This window comes from Carya illinoinensis, chromosome 5, assembly GCF_018687715.1.
Source record: "Carya illinoinensis cultivar Pawnee chromosome 5, C.illinoinensisPawnee_v1, whole genome shotgun sequence".
Taxonomy (NCBI): domain Eukaryota; kingdom Viridiplantae; phylum Streptophyta; class Magnoliopsida; order Fagales; family Juglandaceae; genus Carya; species Carya illinoinensis.
The window spans coordinates 35,807,856-35,817,554 of NC_056756.1; the positions used below are offsets into that span (position 1 = coordinate 35,807,856).

The window sequence follows — 9,699 nt, forward strand, 5'->3', positions numbered from 1 at the left end:
AAAATCACAGTGTGGAATATCCAAATTAGGTTATAGAAGTTTTATTTGGACAATTGTTAAGAACTCAGCCATACATAGTGAATAGTATTAAACACTTGGCACAAAGAGGAACCATTAGATGGAATTGTGAAGGAAATCAAGGTGTGAGATCAAGCCACCTAAGCTAAAACGTTTTTTCATCTGATCAACCAAAGTGAGTCAGATCAAAGAGGGTTTCAACCCTAGTTAAACTCTAAAATAGTCATTTTTCCAAATGTAGAGGGTACAATGGTAATTTTACTCTACTTCGTCTCTTTTACACATTTCTAATTGTTAGTAATTAAATTTCTAACTTTTAGAATATCTTCTTATAATTCCTAGGGTTTTGTAGTTTATTTTCATAGAATGCGACAAACGAGATAAGTTAGCTTCTAACTTACTATCAGTTTACTGTGTATGTATGATGCTTAAGGGAACTATAGCTTATATATGTATGTTATCATATATGTCATGCCATGCTACCTCATTACATGTTTATCTTTTATGCATGATTTATTCTGTCATGAATATTTATCTATTACATTATCTATTCTATCATGTATTGCTATATGTTATAAGTATGCCAAGTTAAGTATGTCATATGTTACATGTATGTCATATCATGTAATATTCACTGTTGCAAATATGTCATGTTAAGTATGATATCTGTTACATGTTTGGTCATGTTATGAAATGTATCCATCTCAAGTAAGTCATGTCTTTTGAGTTACATTTAAGTCAATTATGTCTAGGATACTCGCAATGTAATCATCACGATTTTCTGAGCCTCTCCATTTGTAATTCACACAAGGTACTTTTGGCGAAATCATTTTGATTTTTAGAATGTCTTTCAAGTTCAGTTATGCATATACTCCTAACGTAATCATTCTGATTGTTAGAGTATCTTATTTAAAATACTCATGATGGAATCATTTTGATTGTCAGAGTATTACTAGGTACTCCTGGTATAATCATTCTGATTCCTAGGGTACACGTTTTAAAATATTCATTATGGAATCATTCTGATTGTCAGAGTATTACTAAGTACTCCTGGTGTAATCATTCTGATTGCTAGGGTACGTGATTTAAAATACTCATGATGGAATCATTCTGATTGTCTAAGTATCTCTGATGGAATATGTTGGGCAAAATCATTCTAATTGTTCACTAGTCCTGACAAAAAGACTAGCAGAATCATTTTGATTGTCAGAATTCAAGTCCAAGTTCATGTCAAGAAGTTAAAAATAAGTAATCATGGCGACCCCATAAGATAAGAATAAGCAATCATGGTGACCATATGAGATAAGAATAAGTTTGAGATCAAGTCCATGTTAAGTCAAGTTTCATATCAAATTCATGTTATGTTATGTTATGCTCGCGTACATGTTCACGTTAAGTTTCAAGTTCATGTTCATATCATATTTTTTTCACATTTATGTTATGTTCAAGCTCACATTCATGTTATGTTATGTTCATGTTCACGTTATGTTTCAAATTCACGTTTATGTCATGTTATGCTCAAGTTCACATTCATGTTATGTTATGTTCACATTCACATTATGTCTCAAGTTCATGTTTATGTCATGTTATACTTAGGTTTATGTTAAGTTCAAGTTCACGTTTATGTTATGTATGTTCATGTTTATGCTATGTTTCAAGTCCATGTTATGTTTCAAGTTCACGTTCATGTTATGTTGCTAGTCCATGTTATGTTTTAAGTTCAAGTTCAACTCATGTCAAGTAAAATTCAGTTTACCTTTTAGTTTAGGTTATGTTAGTTATGCCATGCTATATGTCCAATTATGCTATGCTTACTTACGACTTTAATTATGCGTTCATACTTTTACTGCCATGCATGCATCATTAACCTATGTGGAAGTTTCCTATTAACTTATTGAGATTTGTAATCAAATCTCATTGTGATAGTCCCAACTACCATTCCCCCCCTGAATGACAGATCTTGTTATAGGACCCAAATGAGAATCACAATCCGACCAACTGAACACGGTCGACTAAGTTACGATGCAACGTTGATGATGGCATAGTATTTAACTTAGGTTGCTACTTGTACTTATAAAGTTGTATCTCCAGTACTTTTTTTATCACAACTATTTTGGACTAGTGTTGTGATCATGGCTGTTTAGTATGTCTTTATGTATGAAGTATGTTTCAAGTATTTGGGATGTCTTTAGTTTGGTGCATAGTATTGCTAAACAAAAAAAAAAAAGAAAATTTATCCACTGCAAATATTGCATATTGCTAGATGCACATTAGGAACATTGCATCCTAAATGTCATAAACGGGGGCAGGTAATCTTGTGTTGCATGTCATGACGCTTCAGATGTTCGTTCGATCCTGAGCCGATTTTGGGGGCGTCATAGGGTGGTATCAGAGTAATACGTCTCTAGGTTATAAAGCCACATGTACTTAGGAAGTGCACCAAATATTAGGCTTGAAATTTTAGTCTTTGTTAGGCTTGAATTTCTTGAAGTATAAGAGATAGTACGTGGTTGTGATACGTGTATTCATGTGTTTCAGGAAGTGACACAAGACTCTTGGTAGGATCCCTCAGAACCCTGGGGGAGACATCAATCAAGAGAATTAGAATCCCCAAGTGGATGGGGGGCAAGGGTTGTTGAGGCATACTTCTGCTGATTGATGTGTTTAGACATCAACAATAGCAGCAAGTGTAAGAACCTCAACCTGAAGTTAAGGGTTGTTATTATGTGAAGTTTTTGATCCATAGATACCCAAACTTTTCTAGTAATCAAGGCCCTTTGAGAGCTGAGAAATGGATTCGGGATCTCAAAAGGACATACAAGATATATTGGATGTACTGAGGACCAGAAAGTTCTATATGCTGGATATCTATTCCAAGGAGAAGCTGGAATATGGTGGGACACCCGCAAGCAACTCCTAGTTAGGGAACTAGGAAATCTCGCTGCACTATCATGGGAGAGATTCAAGGAGGAGTTCGACAACAGATTCTTTCCAGATTCTATCAAACAGTTGTAGGTGTAGGAATTCGCAACTTTAACTCAAGGTAGTTTAACCATAGAACAATACACCGCTAAGTTTATGGAGTTAGGAAGGTTTGCACCACACCTTATCTCTACTCAAAGGATGTAGGTGCAGAAGTTTCAAGCAGGACTTCAGCCTAGGACCCATAGTCAAGTAGCTTGCCTTAGAATATAGACTTACCAAGAATTGGTAAATGTGGATGGGATAGCAGAGGCAGAGCATAAGGGTTTGACCACCTAGATCATTTTGGAAGAAAGAGGACTTCACCGTATGCTATTGAAGAAAGTCTAGAAAGGAAGAAGATGTTTACTAAATCAGATAAAGGAAAAAGCATCGAGACTGGAAGCACAATGCTAACCACAAATCCAATATGTGGGATGTGCAGAAAGAACCATGGAGGCAAGTGCAAGCTTACCTTAGGACTTTCTTTTGGATGTGGCCAACCTAACCACTTGATCAAAAATTGTCCCAAAAGAGCTCAGAGGAAGGAGACTGTTCCCAACAGAGATTCCAAACCAAAGCCACGACCTCCTGTGCTAGCTCAAGTGTTTACAACCACTCCTGGGGAGGCAGATACTGATGTCCCATGAACATATAGAGCAAATGTCATTTCTGGTATTTTCTAATACCTATGTATTGTTAAGCTTAGTTAAGGTTGATCTGATTTCAATTGATTGTATTGTTGCATTATTGTTATTTTGGGGAATGTCAAGTCATTGAGGTTTGTAACTTGTATGCTTTTGATTCAATCGAGTCCCTATTTCTAGTGATTGTGGTTTTGCACTAAAGTTAAGTTTGGAAGCCTAATTGTTACCCAGGTGGTAAGAGTAAAAATTCTCACTAGGAGTATTATTGTTCATACCAGTGCAGGTATAGAATGCCTTTTAGTGATACGAGGAAGAATATTGAAGGTCATTGGATTGTATTCCACGTGTTTGGAGTTTGTTTTGATTATGAGGATGCAATGGAATTTGTTTTTGTGGAAAACAGAGATCACCCTTATATTGGAGACTATTATATAGGGAGTAAAATCTTGGTCTTGAGGATTTACATATCCTTCTATTTAGAGTCGGAATAAGAGGCAGCTCATGATGGATAGACAAACTATGCCAATCATAGGAGAGAAAGCCTTGAGTTTAGGTTATTAGCTGATTGTTTATCAAGGTGTAACCTAGGAGGAGGAATGATTCGTTTTGATTATGAAAGAGTAAGCTAGTCCTAGGCAGATAGGTTTCCCTGAGGAAATAAAGAAAGTGAATTTAGTTGTGTATGGATTAAATTTTTTCAAATTGAATTGCATGAATACTTGAAGTTTTAGATTTAAAGAGTATGCTGGTATGACTTGACCTACTTTGTGGAAGGATTCCAATACAAACTGATGATTTGAACAATAAGAAAAATAGTGATTTCACTTAAGCAAGGATTCAATATCCTAGAAGTTTAGTCTAGGACTTGTTAAAATTAGGCAGTAACCTTTATGAGCGTTATATTCTTCTTTTATACCAGGTGACCGTTATAGATAAGATCAGTGTGGACTACAAGAGGAAGGTGTTATCTCATGAAGAACGCTATCCGCCGATTCACTCGACTAAATGATTAGACCGAGATTGCTTCAAAGCGAGGATGGCAAGGAATGGAGTTGAGTCCAATAGAGCAACAGAGGAGCATGCCACAATAACCAACACTGAGCCGTAACATCAGGATCATCTATGCCATCCAATCACAGAGGAAGTTCACTAGTTGAAGTTAGGAACCCGAGAGCGACGATGAAGAAGTCGTACAGCTTCCTGACCCAGGTTACTACGACAATATGGCGTATGATTTAGAGGGCGATGCATTCTACTACTTACCCCAACACTTTGTACCATTGGACATCGATGCACCTCCATTGGAGCTGATAGTGATGATACATCCAGTGATGGACAATAGTTTTGGTAAGCAACATCTTCTATTGTGCGTGTTTTATGTTTGTACTTGCGTTGATTTCGAGGACGAAATCTTTTTTTTAAAAGGGGAGGATGTAACAGCCCGCTAGAAATTCAATGGTGGAATTTCTATAAACTTTAGGAATCTCGTGAAAATCCCATAAGTTTTCACAAATCGACCAATCGCACAGGTTTTACTCTATCAACATAGTTAGTGTTATCACTTACTATAGTAACAGAATTGTGATTTTAATTATTTGAGGTAGTTAGAAATGTCAGAATATGTTACAGTCTATGCCACTAGACTCTGTTGATTATTTAGGATTTTATGGTGCAATAATCCCTTTTCATAATTTCGGACAAAATGCCTGTTCGAAACTGTGAAATTACTTTTAGGGGCACTTCGGAGTTGAGTTTTGGTAAACGATTTTCACTGTATGTTAATATAAATATTTAGAATTTTTTAGTACTAAGTTTATTACATATTTTTTTTGATTGAATAGTAACCTTGATAAGCATACTAAGTGCAGTGTTTTCAAAATCACAGTGTGGAATATCCAAATTACGTTATGATTGTCAAGATATTTTGGTTAGAATATCTGCTTACAATTGAAAGAAATCAAGACAGAATAGTCCAAAAAGTGAGATTAATTGTGAGATTTTTAGACAAAATCCTTGACCTTTGGAATTGCTAGTTAATAGGATAAATGTACTATTTTACTTGTTTGATGGGCAAATTTTTTGCTTGTAGGTATTAAAGCCTAGTCCTAAGAATTAAAGACCAAAAAAAAAAGCATGAGGCCCAATCTTGAGTTCAGACCCGATGAGTGAAGGCCTGTGTGAAGGCCTCTACTGCGGCTTATCCTCAGTCATCAAGAAGGATTGAGAAATACCTCATCCCTTAGAGGGCAGAACCGAGAACTAGAGAGGATTTAGTTAGAAGAGAGAGAAGATGGAGATGATGGAAAGAGAGAGTAAAAGGAGAAGAGGCGCACCACAGAAATGGGGAATCGATTCACGTTCATTCTTGGAATCCTTAGTTACATTTTGCTTTAAGAAAGATTGTAGCTTTTCTTACTTTGTAGGGTTTCCAAATTATCTATCAAATGATGATTTGGGGCTAATTTCCATAGCTAGGGTTGCAGAGGAAGGGGTTTCCTTCCTTCATTATCAATGGTTATTTGTTGCTATTATACTTATAATATAAATCTGCTATTGTATTTTCATGCCCTATTTACTATCGATTTGGAAAGCTCTCTTGTTCTTGACCTGTTGTAGACTCACAGCACATCAGGACCTTGAAATAATCATGGATCTATCCACTGTGAGTCTTGAGATAAAAATGGATGATAATAATGCTGTGAAGGTTTTATTCCAATCGGTGCCTTCACCTGAGTTTTACTGTTCTTTGGTTCTTAAGTGTTATTGTCTTGATTGAGTTAACATGAGCAGATGCACCTAGCAACTATAACCTGATGATAGAGGAAACCCTAACTCTGTGTCCCTAGTATTTACACTTTCTGACAAATACTTTCCAATTCTACGTTTTAAAGATTTTATTCATATTTTACATTCTTTTTGTCTCAACTTTAAATATTGTTAATCTGGTTTTTACATTTGCAATATTCTTAGAAGAATTGAATCCCTTGCTTCATTTGTCACACTTCTAAATCATCCTACATTCAGTGCAACCCATTGCATACATCCCCTCCTTCGCATTTGAGAACAAACCTCTTTCACAAAGAGAATTTGTTCTACCATTTTTTATCTTTAACTTAGTTTATACTGTTTTACTTATTTACATTTTGTTGGGTTATGTTAACACAGTCGTCCTTGTGGAAATGACCTTGGGTACTCACTCTATATTCTGAACATGCTTTTATACTTGGAAGCATTATTTTGAGTGAATCAAGTTTTTGGCGCTGCTGCCGAGAAAAACTGGTGAAACATAATCTTTCTTGAAAAATAAATAAATAAATAAAATAAAATAAAAGGAGTGTATCTGTGAACCTCTTCACATAATGGGTAACAACTCTTATCTACCTTGTTGAATAATTTCTTGTGCCTCTATTTTGTTCCGTTAGTTGTCTTACATCTGTTCTGAATTTTCTTGTGCATGCCTGTTTGGACTAGAGATCAAGCATCACAATTAACTAGGACTGAGTCATTTTCATCCACAGAGTCTGCATCCATGTCTTTTGAGTCATCCTCTGAAAATTTAAGTAACATGGTTGAAAATGAGGATCGGGAAATCTTGAACCAGAATAGGACATTAAGAGAGTACTTACAGCTAGTCAAAGCTGGTTCCCCTTCCTGCATTATTCAACCTTTAAATGCAAACAATTTCAATTTTAAACTTGGGATGATCCCATTGATTCCTCATTTTCATAGAATGGAATCTGAGAATCCTTATTTGCATATTAAGGAATTTGAAGAAGTGTGCTCCAATTCATGGATAGGACATGTACTGAGGAAGTGATTAGGTTGAAACTGTTTCCTCTTTCCCTTAAGCATAAAACCAAAACATGGATGAATTCTCTAAGGCCTCGGTCCATAGGAACTTGGCAAGAGATGCAAACTGAGTTTCTTAAAAAATTCTTTCCCATGCATTGAACAAATGCCCTGAAAAGGCAAATTATGAATTTTGGGCAAAAAGATGGTGAAACTTTTTATCAAAGCTGGGAAAGGTTTAAGGATTTATTGAATGTTTGCCCTCATCATGGTTATGAACATTGGAGAGTCATTAGTTTTTTTTATTGAATGCTTGCATCCCAAAATGAAACAGTTTGTTGAAACCATGTGTAATGGTGAATTCTTTGGCAAGGATCCTGATGAAGCCTTTGAATATTTCAATTATTTCGCTGAGAATGCCCAGTCATGGGATGTTTCTGACGTTGGGGATAGTTCTGAAAATGTAAGGGGTACAGTTAGGGGTGGAAAATATCAACTCAAAGAGGTTGATGACTTGCATGCTAGGATAGCCCTGATTTCTAAGAAATTAGAATCTATTGAACTGAAAAAGGTTAATGAAATGCATGTGTTGCCCCCAAATGCTGATAAATCTGGAATTTGTGAGGACTAAGGGCATAGCACCCATGCATGCCCTACCATACCTGCTTTTAAGGAGATATTGTTAGATCAACCTAATGTTGTGAACATGATTGTTAAGAATTATTCAGGGCCATTTTCTAACACTTACAATGCAGGCTGGAAGAACCATGCCAATCTCAGTTGGAAAACTGATCAGCAAGTTTCTTTCTCCACAACACCCTACATGCCCTATGCACCACCATTAGGACCTTCAAATTACCCCAACCAACCTCACTTCACCCATAAAAAGAATTTAGAAGAGTCCATAAACAACTCACTGTTAACCTCCAACAGTTCATGCAAAGCCAAGCAACCATAAATAACCAAAACTCCCAAGCCATAAATGACATAAGAGGAACACTCACAAAAGTGACTACCACTTTAAGTACCTAGGAAAAAGGAAAGTTTTCAGCTCAACCTCAACCCAATCCACAAGCTCAGCAACCTCAAGTAGAAGGGCTCAATGTGAAGGCTGTGAAAGCCATCACAACCTTGAGAAGTGATAAGATTGTGAATAAGCCTGAACATATCATTGGAAACTCAGGTAAGGAATCTAACTCAAAACCAGATGGTGAATTACATGTTGAAAATTCTGAGATTCCTAAGTCCATACCTACTCCATCTCCTCAAAGGTTGATTTTTGTGCATAAAGAAAAACAAAATTCTGAAATTCTGGAAATTTTTAAACAAATCAGAATAAACATTCCACTTCTAGATGCCATCAAACAAATCCCTGTTTATACAAAATTTTTGAAGGATTTGTGCACTGTGAAAAGAAAGTTAAATGTTAAAAAAAAAAAAAAACATTTCTCATTGAGCAAGTCAATGCCATCATCAAAAATCACACACCCCCTAAATACAAAGAGCCTGGCTCACCTACTATCTCTTGCATAATTGGTGATGCCAAAATTGGCCACGCTTTGCTTGATTTAGGATAAGTTGTAAATCTGTTACCCTATAGTGTGTATGAACAGCTGGGATTGGGTGAATTAAAATCAACTTCTATAATTCTGCAGTTAGCTGATAGGTCCATTAAAATGCCTAGGGGAGTGGTGGAAGATGTATTAGTATAAGCAGATAGATTTTATTATCCTGTAGACTTTGTGGTGCTGGATATGTAACTAAGTGCTCCAACTAATGTCTCTTCTGCTCTAGTGATCTTAGGGTGACCCTTTTTAGCAACCTCTAATGCTATTATAAACTGTAGAAGTGGGGTTTTAAAATTGAGTTTGGCAACATGACTTTAGAGCTTAACATTTTCAATTTATGCAAGCAGCCTCAAGAACTAGAAGAAGTGCAGGAAGTCAATTCTTTGGAAGCAATCCCTTTTGAGGATCTATTCTTAAATATTGACTCTGTTGAAAATTGTGTTGAAAATTATCTACTGATGCTGATTATGTCTCTTCCATCCTTGCTATAGGAAGCTCAAGTGATACCCAGTGAAGGCCTAAGATCAAACCTTTGCCCCTCATACCAGAGCCTACTAAGTCCTCAAGTGAGAAAAGCCCACTATTGGAGCTGAAAGCCCTTCCAAAGGACCTAAAATATGCTTATCTGGGACCCAAGGAGTCTTTTCCAGTGGTAATCTCATCTCAGCTCATTGCTGAGTGATGAAGCGCTAAAAATGCATGATTAAGTTACTTAA

At 36.2% G+C, this 9,699-nt stretch overlaps 1 non-coding gene across 1 annotated transcript; it reads right to left on the reverse strand.

Annotated features, from left to right (window-relative positions):
* Positions 1 to 7,583: 7,583 nt before the first annotated feature.
* Positions 7,584 to 7,689, reverse strand: LOC122312049. Its single transcript, XR_006242963.1, has one exon. It is a non-coding gene; the product is annotated as a small nucleolar RNA R71 (small nucleolar RNA).
* Positions 7,690 to 9,699: the final 2,010 nt, after the last annotated feature.